The sequence below is a fragment of the Protopterus annectens genome, chromosome 3.part0, assembly GCF_019279795.1.
Source record: "Protopterus annectens isolate FY-2018-M chromosome 3.part0, PAN1.0, whole genome shotgun sequence".
In the NCBI taxonomy this organism is placed as follows: domain Eukaryota; kingdom Metazoa; phylum Chordata; order Ceratodontiformes; family Protopteridae; genus Protopterus; species Protopterus annectens.
The window spans coordinates 1,585,125,479-1,585,139,661 of NC_056731.1; the positions used below are offsets into that span (position 1 = coordinate 1,585,125,479).

Genomic DNA, 14,183 nt, shown 5'->3' on the forward strand with positions numbered 1-14,183 from the left:
CCCTCTGCGTCAAACCCTGACCCTGGCAGCCTGGCTAATTTCCTATTCTGTCCATTACCACCCCTTATTCTGTCCATTACCACCCCTCAGCTAACAAGTGTTGGATGTCATTTTGGAGGCAATGAGGCCTAGTACTAGAAAATCTTATGCTATAAAGTGGAAAAGATTCTGTGCCTGGAACCAAACTCAAGGGATGGGCACAGCAGCACCCAATTTACCTCAGATTCTTCAATACTTAACTGAGATGCTTCACAAGGACATTCTTTTTCCTCCATCAAAATACACGCCTCAGCCATTTCAGCTCATTACAACACAGAACCACCCCTCTTCTCTCACCCACTGCTCAAGCAGTTCCTCAGAGGGGCCAAAAACATAAGACCACCCAGGAGAGCCCCAACTCCAGCCTGGGACCTTAACTTTGCATTGGAAAAACTCACTCTTCCTCCTTTTAAGCCAGCTCAAGTGCAGAGTTAAAATTTCTTTCTTGGAAAACAGCCTTCCTTTTAGCAATTACTTCAGCAAGAAGGGTATCTGAATTACAGGCCCTTATGGCAGTGGAGCCTTTCATCATATTTCATGCGGACAGGATGCCCCTCAGGACCAATCCCTCCTTCATGCCCAAGGTGGTATCCGGTGTGGCTCTTAATCAGTCCATTCATTTGCCAACCTTCTTCTCTAATCCACAGAACAAAGGGGAAAGGATACTGCACTCCTTAGATGTGCACAGAAAACTTAGATTTTGTTTGGACAGAACCAAATCTCAAAGGAAATCTGAACAACTGTCTGGTGGCATTTGCTGCAGGGACAGAAGGGAAGGCTATTTCAAAGCCAACCATTTCTAAGTGGATAGGCCATTGCATTCATTTCTGCTATAAAGCACCATGGAAAAACCTATCCCACAGGGGATTAGACCCCATTCAACCAGGGCTGCATCTACCTCTACAGCCTTTTCTCAGAGGTGTACCTACCGTGACATCCTAGAAGCTGCTACCTGGAGTTCTGTACATACTTTCACCAAGCATTACCATTTACCAGTTTTCTCAAAATCCAGAGTTGGCTTTGCCACTGCAGTCTTGCAGGGTCTTGTAGCTGGTCCTAATGCTATCTAAATGCCTTCTCCCATCCTTAACTTTGGGAATCTACCAAAATGTGATGACTGCTTCCCATTAGGGGGGGCACCTGACATCTGGGGCAAGAAAAACTGATGTAATGGCGTCGGCTGCATGCTTTATAAACCTGACTACCTGACGTCACAGAAGATGAGACAGCAACCAAAGCAGGACCCAAGACTTTGATAATTAGGCCGACTGAGGGCTACTGCAAGCAGTTAACCTGAATGTGATGACTGCAACAGTGAATACACTCGAACATCTACATTTATGTTAAGTGTACACAACTGTACTTTCTAAACCTCCTTCAAAAAAGAGCTAAATAGGAGATCCCACCAGACCAGAAATAAGTAGGATTAGTCCAGGTACTTTTGGTGCCCATGACATCAGCCCCCTTACAAATTTAAGTGTTCTAACTATGTGTTTCCTGAGTAGGGTTGCCAACTTTTCATGTCAAAAATTCTGGACATGTATGTGAAAACAAATGCATGCAGTATAGAAGTGTGCATTAACCTCCCATCGAGGGGATTCTAATAAAATATTACTTTGCTCAATCAAACATATTCTTGTGTTGTTCAGTGCCAGTGCCAATGTCCCTTAATTCTGGACAGTCAGCAGCCCTATTCCTGAAGGAAATCTTTCTTGGATGGTCACATTGCAGTCCATCCTTCCCTGTCTGTCAGAAGGAGATTGAAGTGTTTTGGGGCTTCTGAGGCACCTTTGGTACAGCAGGTTTCTTTGTTTCTGGGCAGGAGCAAAATAATACCAGTTAAGGAGTCTGTCATTTGGTCTGACCTCAACCTCTAGGGTATTTGCCAAATGTTTTTCTGTAGTTGTAGTGAACCAGATGCTGCAAGGAGTGATGGTGTTTTCTTACTTGGGCAAGTGACCCGTGGCTGCTTCTTCACTGGACATGTTAACATTTGCTTGGTACTCTTTTTGATCTATTTCATTCTTTGAAGATTGCATAGAACACTGCATAAGACCCAGCTGAAGCCATACTGGATACTGAATTTTTTAGGCTTGTACTCTGGACATTTTCTCTTCCAGAGCTTATTTGTTTGCCTACAGAGGGGATCCTTCCACTGTAAAGCTTTGATGTTTAGATCCTCAACTTGCATTGTATTATCGCCCCTAGTTGTCTAAGGGCCTTGGGGTTAATGCAGGACTGTATATGTGGTTCCATTCACATGATACAAGAGTTCTTCAGTGGGCATTTAAGAGTTCAGTGGTCGTAACTTTGTGGATCAGATTGTCCTTTAGTAGTCAATGAAAGTTTCAGGTGCTGAGCTGCCTAATGGTGTTGACTAGGATGAATCTACTTATGCAGATCTCTTGTTATGGTAATGAAATAATTTTTATTTTTCAATAAATAAATGAAAACGGTAGTAATTTTACTTTACAGTTACAAAACAATAGTAAAATAAAATGAACAGTAAAATTTCAAAAGGTTAAGTACCAAATATGTAATATTTCAAAATTCCAACAAAACATTGACATTTCTTTAAAACAAGAAACATCTTTATTGAACTATCACTTATGACATAAACAATTATACGCCTATATAAATGAAGTCAAACCACACCAACACAATCCTAGTTGCAAGCATTTTACATCACAAATCATACTGTCACACCCCATCTTCAAACATTATACATCACTTATGATCTACCCAATCGTTTTCAAACATTACATAGCTCATTTAAGTCCTGCCTTGTTTTAAACCTCACTCCTCCCCTGTATGTATTATTTGCTCCTACCTTTTTCTTAAAAGATCTCAACTCCAGTTGTTTTATTTCTGTTACTGTATTCACTACTTCTAATGTAGTTGGTTTAGATTTTTTCCATTTTCTAGTAATTGCTTTTTTTGGCAGCCACCATAGAGACAGCAAGCCATACCATGTCTAGGCAATTTCGATTCTGCGTCATAGCTCAGAAAAATATCTCCCTTGTTACATCACTCTGCCCACCCAGCATCTCTGACAGTGCAACCTGCAGGGAATCCTTAAAGTCTGAAAACTCCCTGCACTCCTAGAAAATATGTTCCCAGTTGCATCTTTCTTCCCCACCACACCCCCAATATTTGCTGTCTACCCAAGGAAAAATTCTCTGAAGTCTACTTGGGATATAAAAATATCTATGTAAACATTTCAAAGCAAAAATCCTAAATCTTCTAGATTTTGTTGCATATTTGGGAGACGTACATACAGTATATCCTCCCATTGTTTCTTTGTGGATTGCTTATCCGGTCTCTCTTTTCAATCCTTTCTAACCTCCTCTGATTGATTCTTATAGTTATCATGCAATATTTTATATGCTTTACTAATTATTCCATTTTTAATGGCAGCTTCTGTTCTAGGTTCTACTAAAAACTCCACCAGTGCTAGTCTTTCGTTTAGGACCCCCCCTCCTTTTTCTTTCTCTTTGCCTATACCCTGATATCAATCCTTGATAGGGAAGGCAATCTCTAACCTGCAGTCCAAATACATTCTTGGCATCTTCCCATTCTATCATCTTTCCCTCTCTAGTTATTTGCTCCCAATACCTTAGTTCCTTTGCTAGTTTTCTCCAGTAAATTCCACCCCCATCTTGCTTATTGTATATCCCTAATTGCAGTCATCCCTATCGCCAGAATCTCCTTTCTCCATTCTCGTGTTGGCTTAGTTCTTAGAATACTTTCTGTTGCTTTATGCATGTAATATTATGTATGATTATTGTTGTTCTCCTTAAAGGCCCTCATCCAAAATCCCAGTCTCTCCTTGTTTCTTGAGCTGCCCCTGTGCTTCAGCATCTTCCCTTTCCACATTGAGTAATAGTTTTCTGCTTGTGCTATGTATAGGAGCCTTAATGTTGTAGTTCTGAAATACCCCTTCGAATTGGCAATCCCAATCCACCGTGTCCCACTTGACTCTTACCGTCTTCCACTTCCAGGTAAAGAACTTCTGCTCCTTATTAATGATATCTGCAACTTCTCTGGTAGATAAAAATATGCTTGACCTGTGTATAAGACTAAAGGGACTAAAAACATTTTGACTGCTTATATCTTACTATCCATATCCATATAACAAAGCTTCCATTTTTTTCAGCTTTTGTATTATCTTTTGTTTAAGCTCTTCCCACATATCCTTAGCTGTCACAGCAGAATCATTTTTAATCCATACGCCTAAATTCTTAATTTTGTCCCCATAAATAAGGATATTGCTGAATCAGTTTGTGTGTGGATACATAATTTACAGCTGTTGCCTTTGTTTTAGTTTAATTAATTTTGTATCCCAAAAAGATAAGAAACTGTCTCAAAATGTTCCACAGCACTGTAATGTCTCTCTCTGTTTTTTTCAGGTATAAAATAATATCATCTGCTAATGGAGCCAGCTTTTCTTGACATCCATTCCAGTTATATCTTTGAATTTCTGATTCCCTTATTTTCTTTGCCACTGGTTCTAAATATAATGCAAATAACAAAGGGGAAAGAGGACACCCCTGCCAGGTTCCTCTGCTCAAGCAGAAACAATCAGAAAAGAACCCCACCCACTTTAATTTTCACCTTCGATCCCTCTTATATCCTCCTAATCAACCTTATAATTTTTTTAGTAAATGTAAATGCATCCATTGCCTTGCTAATAAAGTCCCAGCTTACTCTGTCAAATGCTTTCTCTGCATCTAGACCCACCAACAACAATGGTATTTACTTGCGTTCTTCTTCTCCCTGGATCATCAGTGTTCTTTTAATGTTGTCAAATGTTTGCCTCCCTTCCACAAAACCACACTGATCCATGTCTATCAATTTTGGCATTTCTTTTGTCATTCTTTTTGCCATTATGGACATGAACACTTTTATAATCATGGTTTAGTATTGAAATGGGCCTGTGTGAAGCTGCATCTTTAGGTATTACCGCTACAACTGCTTTTCGCCATTGTAAAAATTGATAATACTGTACCGTACCATAATTAGCTGGAAACACTGTATGCATTGAGACTGAGAAACAAAGGTCTTTATCTGTTAATTACTCAAGCTCGTGCTGAACAGGTGCCAGTCTCTCCTTTATGGCCAAGTCTTGTGCACTTTTCAGAATGAATTCTCCAAACACTGTAATTCATTTAATAAGGCTTTATTAAATGTTCACAGAATCTGAATACCGTCTTCATTAACGGTACTGATAAACAATTAGCGTTTAAAGTTATGGCACGTCATATTCTGATTGTCCTGCATAATGTAAACTAACATAGCCTTTATATGATTTGTCTTCTGTACTCCGGCTCGAGTGTCTGCCATCTTCTATGAGGTAACAGGTCGAATGAACTTACAAACCTTAACTGAACTGCTGTCCTGAACACAACATATTGCTTCATTCCAGTAATTTTCCTTATTTACCTTTTCTAACATTGGTCTCAGGCTTTGCCTCGTATGTGCTAAGGAACATTCTGTAGCTAACAAGGTTGTATCTTTCCCTTGAGAAAAGAACATTGTCTGCACACTTTATGCTCATCTTAAACTGTATGTTATGCATAAATGAAACAATTTATTTTACCCTTTAGCCTGTCTAATATCTAATAACTACTTTAAAAGGCAAATCCCTAATCTAACAATGGTGGTAATTCTCCTCCTCTTAAAATACTGTTAAACAAAACCTTCCGGATCTTTGGCAGTTTTTCCCTCCTTGCTTCCAAACATCCACAGGAATACCATCTATTCCTAGGGACTTTGCTGTAGATTGTTATGCATCACAGTTTTTATCTCATCTCCTCCTATACTAACCATTAGTAATTGAACCTCATCTACCGCTAACCTTTGCATATTTAATTCTTCTATAAACATTTCCATTTGTATCTTTTCTTGATTTCCATATTTCTCTGCTTTTTATAGACTTTCATAGAATTTCTGAAATATTTCTAATGCTTCTATAGGATCTCTTATTACCTTCCTTGTTATAGGCTCCCTAAGATTGGCAACAGCCCTTTCTACTTTCTGTTGCTTGAGTCGTTGTGCTAAAACTTCTTGTGCTCTAGTGTTATAAAAAAACTGTTGCATAACAGCAATCTTTCTAAACTTGTGCATATTATCAAGGTAATCTCCTGTTTTCTGCTTACTATTCTGCAATTCATCCTCTTTTTTTTTTTCTGTGAAATTCCCCCTATTCTACAATACTTTTAACTTTTGTCAGTCCTTCTAAATTATTTTTACTTCTTAACCATATCTCCCTTTCTTTTATTTCCACCCTATTTTTAAACTCCACCTTAATTTTACCCAACTCCCTACCTGTATTTTCAGAAGAAATTTCTATCCTCTATAATAGTTCCCAAATGATCTGCACTACCCATTCCTTAAATTCCTCTCTTTTCAACAGATAGGTGGGAAAGTGGCAGTGTCTCATTTTTATTTCATTACCCTTTGTTTTTAATTTTGTTATTATTGGCGCATGATCTGAAATGGATGTTCTTCGTATTTCACTGTTGCAGTCATTACATTTGGGTACTCTGCTGGCAGATTGCCCTCAGTCGGCCTGAATAACAAAGTCTTGGGTCCTGCGTCGGTTGCTGTCTCCTCTTCCATCACATCAGGTCATCAGGGGAATAAAACATGCAGCCGACGCCATTTAATTCAGTCTTTCTTGCAGAGCAGTGTCCAAAGCTAAGTACCCCATTGGGGAAACTTTTTCTTGCTCCTTACCGATGTCAGTAAAAGTTAATAATTGCATTACTTGTGGGAAGCAAATAACTCATAAGGATTTTCATTTGTACTGTATTCCTTGCCTAGGCCCAGATCATAACGTGCCCTGCTGTCGGTTTTGTGTTAGATTTAACCAATGCACTATTAAGCGTCGGTATATATTTGCTTCTAAATATTTTGGATCAAGATTTAATTATCCTGAAATGTCGTCTGTTAGCAATCCGACTACCGGAGTTCACAAAAAACGCAAAGAAAAAGACAGAGACAGACCGTCGAGGTCCAAAACTGACAATGAAGCTGTCTCTCCCTTGGATGGGTCCGGAGCCGCTGAGCAGGCACCGGCTTCTGAGGGTGTTTTCAGGCCTCAACATTTTTATGTTAAACTGACGCCAGCATCAAAAACAAGATCAAAAACATCTTCTATGTCTAAAAAGCTGATGCATGAGCCACGTGCTCAGGCCCCTATGCCTAAAAAACAGATGATCAAAATGGCTGAGGACTTAATTAACTTGATCAGGGGTTCCCAACCCCCCCTGCTAAGAGGCCTAGGCAAGGTACTGATTATGAATCTTCAGATCAGGTTTCCATTTCTTCTGATCAGAAATTTTCTATTCCACCCTATGAGGATTCTGATGCAGAAGAATCCATCCCATCTGCATCTCCTCCTGAAGATTACTCTTTTGGAGAGAATTTGCATACTTTAAGGAACCATTTTCACTGGGAGAGTCCAGGACTTCTCTGAATCAAAAAAGAGGCTTAGGGATTTCCTTCTTCCTCAGAATTGGCCTTTGGCAATACCTCCTGTATTAGACATTGTTGATGTGTTTTTCGAAATCAAGCATGGCTCCTGATTCCCTGCCTCCGGCTCCTAGTAAGCCAGACATATATTACAGGGTTCCTGACTCCCACAAATTTCTGTTCAAAAATCCTGCTGCTGATCCTGAGACTATTTCACAGGGTCCCAGGGGTGTAAAGGCTTATGCAGCCAAAAATCGTACCCCCTCTGATGGAGATTCCAGGGCGCTGGATAGATGGGGAAGGAAGGTTTATATGTCTGCAACCTTGGCAATTAGGGCCTTAAACTGCAAGTTTCATATGCTTAAATATCAACAGCATGTTATGGGCTTACTGAAACAGAAAATTATGTTGATTTCTGATTGTGTGGAAAATAGAGTTACAGGAATTATTGCATTCAGCAGAACAGGTTGGAAAGCATACTTTACAATGTGGTTTTGATTCTTGGAGGCCTCTTGCAGGGCCGCAGTTACTGGATCTGTGATTAGAAGGCATGCCCGGCTCAAGGAGCAAAATCTGCCTGATCATGTTAAAGCTAAATTGTTGGATGCCCCCTTGCAGCATGATTGGTAATAAGGCAGAAGAGGTTTTAAAGAAAATGGAAGACTAAGCTAAATCTATGCAAACTAAAATATTTCTTGCAAATGCAGTCACCCAGGTTCAGTAGGCACTGGCCTACTAAAAATTGGTCCTTTCCTGTGTCCAACAGAGCCACTCAAGGCAAATCCAGCTGCTCAAAAGGCTCCAGATACCAATCACAGGGTTCTTACAGGTCAAAGCAATGGGGTGCCTCCACCTCCAAATTTAGAGGAAACAAAGCACACCCCTACAGTAAGCAGTCTCAATGACTTTCCTCTACCTTCACCAAGCACTTATCTTTTGGCAGCCCCCTTGGGGGGAAAACTAACACTTCATGCTCAAAATTGGCAGTTAATTACCCAGGACAAGTGGGTATTAAACATAGTATCCCAGGGGTACAGATTTCATTTCCATACTTTGCCAATTCCAAACGGTTGGCCAGATCCGCCACAAAATCAGTGGGCAGAGGCTCAGAAACAAGTTATGTCCCTCATGGATATCCGGGCTATTCAACCATTACCAGAAAAGGAAAAAAGGACAAGGTTTTTATTCAAGACTTTTCCTGGTACCCAGAAAAGACAATGCCTGGTGTCCAATACTGGACTTATCGATTTTGAACACATTCCTGTACATTCCAAAATTAAAAATGCTGACTTTACAACAGCTACTGCCTATGATGGGCAGGAACACTTGGTTAGTGACTCTAGACTTAAGAGGCATACCTGCATATCCCAATAAGGGAATAATGCAGAAGATACCTCCACTTCAAGGCAGGTTTTTTGCATTACCAATTCTGTGCACTGCTCTTTGGCTTATCTACTGCGCCCAGGGTCTTTACAAAGTCCCTGGCACCAGTAATTGCATTCTGCAGACAAGGAAGCATTCAAATGTATCCTTATCTGGACGACTGTCTCATTCAAGCAGAGGACAAGGACACTCTTCTTCAACATCTGGCGTTTGTAAAAAGGCTTCTAACATGCCTAGGGTACACAATAAACGAAAAGAAAAGAACCAAGCACAAGGAAATGACACAGCAAAGCCCAATATTCTTCAGATTTTACAATATTTGACTGAGATGCTTGACAAGGGCCTATCTTTTTCTTCAATAAAAATCCATGCCTCTGCCATCTCGGCTCATTACAACACAGAGCCTCCCCTCTTTTCTCATCCTCTGCTTAAACAGTATCTTAGAGGGGCCAAAAATTTAAGGCCTCCCAGAAGATTACCAACTCCTGCATGGGACCTCAACTTGGAGCTGGAAAAACTCACCCTGCCTCCTTTTGAACCAGCAGCTACTGCGGATATAACATTTCTATCTTGGAAACAGCTTTCCTCTTGGCAGTCACTTCAGCTAGAAGAGTTTCAGAACTACAGGCTGTCATGGCTGAGGAGCCTTTTGTTACATTTTACCCAGACAGGATGTCCCTCAGGACCAATCCTTCTTTTATGTCTAAGGTGGTATCCAGTGTGGCTCTTAACCAGACAGATCACCTGCCAACATTTTACCCAAATCCACAGAACAGGCGGGAGCGGATTCTGCATTCATTGCATGTACACAGACAACTAAGAGTCTACTTAAACAGGACCAAAACTCTGAGAAGGTCTGAGCAACTACTGGTAGCATTTGCTGCAGGGTCAAAGGGGAAGGCTGTATCAAAGCAGACTATTTCTAAGTGGATAACCCACTGCATTCATTTCTGCTACTTGCACCATGGTATACCTGTGCCCAAGGGGATCAGATCACATTCCCCCAAGGCTGCCTCTACCTCAGCAGCTTTTCTCAGAGGGGTTCCAACCAAAGATATTTTAGAGGCTGCTACTTGGAGCTCTGTTCATACTTTCACAAAGCATTATCATTTGTCTCTTCTCCAAATCCTTGGCAGGCTTTGCCACTGCAGTTCTGCAGGGCCTTATAGCCGCTCCTAATGCTATTTAGTTCCATCCTCCCATCTATAACTTTGGGATTTTACCCAAATGTAATGACTGCAGGAGTGAAACATGAAGAACATAGTACAGTTGTGTACACTTAGCATAAATGAAGATGTTCAAGTGTATTCACTGTTGCAGTCACTGTACAGTGTATTCACTGTTGCAGTCCGGGTTACCCACCCGCCTTCCCCCTTTTCTATACCTTTTCTTTCCTTCACTATATACTAAAGCCTTTGTGGTGTTATCTGCTTTTAGATGAAGGTAAAGTTTATGTTGCAAAAAGTGCATTTACATATATTTGTTTATATATATATATATATATATATATCTATATATATATATATATATATATTTGCTCCCCATTTGGGGGGCACCTGACATCTTGGGCAAGACGAACTGAATAAAATAGTGTCGGCTGCATGTTTTATACCCCTGACGACCTGACGTCATGGAGGAGGAGACAACAACCGACGCAGGACCCAAGACTTTGTTATTCAGGCTGACTGAGGGCAACCTGCCAACAGATTACACAAATGTAATGACTGCAATAGTGAAACTGTACTTTATTGGGTGCGTATCAAGACTTTCAATTAAATGCACATGTTCTTGTGAAATGTAAATTCTCTTTAGCCTATCCCAGTTTTTATACATTTGGGAATAATATGTAAATTCACTTTGAACTCCTATTACTGAATTCACATCTTCCATGCCGATATTTTCATTAATTCTTTCAAAAATCTACCCTCCTTTGTTATACTTTCCCTTCTGTGCCTCCCAGACACATCTTCACTGCTGCAAATCACATTCCAGTTCCCCCTATAAGTAATATTCCTTGCTGAAAACTGATTATTTCTCCCAGAATTTAAACTCCTTTATAGCAGTTTTAGGTGGAATATAAATGCATGCCAGTGTAATCCTCACCTCTTGCCAGTAGCCCCTTAGCACTACAAGTCTGCCATTGTTATCTTTTTTATCCTCTTCTGTCATTTATGGAGCTCCTCTTACAGTTAATATAACTACTCCTCTTTTCCTTTGCCCCACCTATTCTCCTGAATAGCCGTCCTGAAAACCTTTATTTATCAAATTCACATGTTCATTTCTAAGTGTGTCTTGTGTAACATAGCTATTTGCACTGTACATTTTTTAATATAGTTCACTACACTTTCTTTTTTGTACTTATCTGTGAGACCATTGACATTTAAAGACATTAAAGAAAGCATCATTGCATTAAAAAGTTATTCCCACCTTTTATGTCTAACACCTTTTTTGTTAAATGTCCATTCCAGCTTTTGTCTTGCATGCATACACTGTTTGGCAGGTTGAACTTTTATACAGTTGTTTCTTGTCATATCTATTTGAGCCTGTGTCACATCTTACAAATCTTTTTGTTTTATTGAAAGCCCTCAAACAAAAAAACAAACACACCCCAGTACCACCCTAAAACCTATTAACTTAATACTAACAGACAAAACTATGTACATATTTAATTATTGAAGTTTTACCATCATAATAGGAAGAAAAGTCCCATACTGACAGCTACACTCATAGACTTGAGTTAACCTAAAAGAAAGGTTATGCATGCTAAAATGCATTGTGCAGCCTGTGCTTCTACTAATGATCAGTTGGCTTTGTCTTAGCTGTATAGCTCTCAGCTGGGAAAACCTCTGAATGCTTTCAGAGAACATTATGTCCTAGCCAGTTTCTCTCTTTTCGTCAGCCAGTCACTCTCCACCAGACTGTAGCCAGTTTCTCTTTATCAGATTGTCTCCATGGAGGCATGAAAACCAGACAGCCAGTTTCTCTTTATCAGATTGTTTCCATGGAAATATGAAGACCAGCTGCAGAATTGCTACTAAGCAAACATGTCTCTGCTAGAAAAAAGCTTCATGATATTCAATGTTTTTTTTTCATTTATTTGCTGTCTCTTAAAACGTGTTACCAAATCCACTCATTCCCCTATGCAGTAATGAGAAAAGCACATTATATTTTCTCTTGTCATGCCTTTTTAACCAGTCTTTTTCTTTTACATTGCAGTGCTTACATTTCTTCAAACTGAACAAGAAGAAAGAGAGAAGGGAGAAAGAAAAGAAAAAAAAGGAACAGCAGTACCTGTTTACAATCCCTGTTACACTTAAAAATAACTGAGAAAATTTTACTTTATATCATGTAAAGAAAACTGCACACCACAAAAATAATACTATTTAAAAAAAAATCTTTACTTAACATTTAACTTTCTCCCCCTCTTCCCCTCCCAATGCACTTTTCCAAAAATTAATGACATGAAATAGGGCATATGCTTTAGAGTCCCCACAAGTCCAACCAGTTCTGCAAAAAAGTCTAATATTTCTGTATTTTTTGTTATATTTCACAAATGTAGTTACTGCATTGTAAACCCATATTAAGTTACTGGTTTTATTCCTGTTTATCTCCTTCTCCCAGATATGGTCTCTGCTTCATTCCATACTCTTGATTTTTCTAGTGAACTCTCATGCTGCTGAAACACTGGATAAAGTTTCACAGTTACTCTCTAGTCTTTATTACCAGAAAAATACGAAGCATAATCTCCTCCTGTTTTACAAATTAGTTTTTGTTGGACAAACTTTTGTATTTCCTCCTTAGCATGTACTTCATCAAAAAATGTTTTGTACCTCCAGGGAAGAATACTTTGCAGATATCTGGGTACTGCAGTTTGAGTCTCACACCTGCATCTCAACATTCCTGAAATAGTGAAATAAATTTGCTCCTCTTCTGCTTGGTGTAAAATGAGTAATCTTTTCCACACTCTGCTGTCTCCCACTTTTAGTACTTTGTCCTGCCACAATTTTGTCAGAATCAACTCCTCCTGCTGGTTGGATTGCATCTTTATTACTAAAGGTCTAGGTTACTTTCTCATAGCTATGTTTGGAGCATACACATGATGTGCCCTTTCTCCTGCTGCAAGTTTTCCCTGCATGCTCTATCCACTACTTCTATTATTTTTGAAGTATCTCTTCCTGCGCAGTGTCATATTCTGTCAGCCTTTTCTTCATTTCAGCCTCTTGAGTTTTGCAGCTTTATAACCTCATCTGAATGTTTGTTTAAAGGTTCTTCCATTTTTCCAGCATTTTGTTGTTTGTGTTGATATACTCAGTGTTTCGTTTATTTTAACCAGGTCTGTGTGCAGTTGTCTTGTATCTTCCTATAGGTTACTGGAATTCATGTCTGGAGATTGCATTGATTTTTGCTGAACAGCTGCAGAACATTCTCCAGTCAGTGTTTCTTCCTCACTTTTTGTAGCTCATTTTTTCCAGGTTCTCAGTATTTCTTTTTTCCTGCCATCCAGGCAGTACACTTACTAGCCAGTTACTGAAATGTACCCATAAACACGTCTGCTGGTGTTATCTGCCGAGTTTATGTTTTCACACTTGGAGAGCTAGAATTAAGCTGTTACTCAGTATGCAGTCAGGTTAGAAGTCCCACAAAACTATGACATTTCAAACAAAATTGCTGAAAGATGCAGCACATTTTAAAACATTGTTTGCTTTCAGTAAGATATCATTAAAAAAAAAAATAACAGTAAACCAAGATGTAAAAGTAGGACTTGTTCACATTTGATTTGGCTTCCTTGAAATTTAAGTGAATGGTATGGCTGGCATTTTAGACAAAATGTACTGGGTCTCCTTGATAGTTATAAACAGTTGCACCAGCTTTCATGAGGATATGAAACACAGTGGGAATTGGTCTTGTTCAATTTCTTTGGTGGTATAAATTCCATGCAAATTAGAAGCAAAAGTTGGTGAGAAATCTTGGTCAAAGGAAAGCATAGTTTGTCCCTCCAAATGTCTCTGTTATTTGACCTAATCATGCCTGTGGGTGGTGTGGTATCCTAAAGAATCATCCATCTGATATTTGGCTTTATTGCCTCGCCTCACTGTGGTCATAGGTTGGCCAGTAGCACCTGCTCCATTTTATTGCTTGTTTTTTTATGCAGCACAAACCCAGACACCTGATTGTGTTTGCACATGTGTATGCACACAAACACACACATATATGTATAGATATATTCAGGAAAGTAGTGGCAACATTTTGACCTTTTAAACATGCTGTTTTTTAAGAAAAACTTT

The 14,183-nt window shown here is 39.4% G+C and overlaps 1 protein-coding gene across 1 annotated transcript in view; it reads left to right on the plus strand.

Annotated features, from left to right (window-relative positions):
- The window catches only part of PTDSS1 (phosphatidylserine synthase 1), an 811,205-nt gene that overhangs the window by 471,217 nt on the left and 325,805 nt on the right, over window positions 1-14,183 (plus strand). The window lies entirely within an intron of this gene.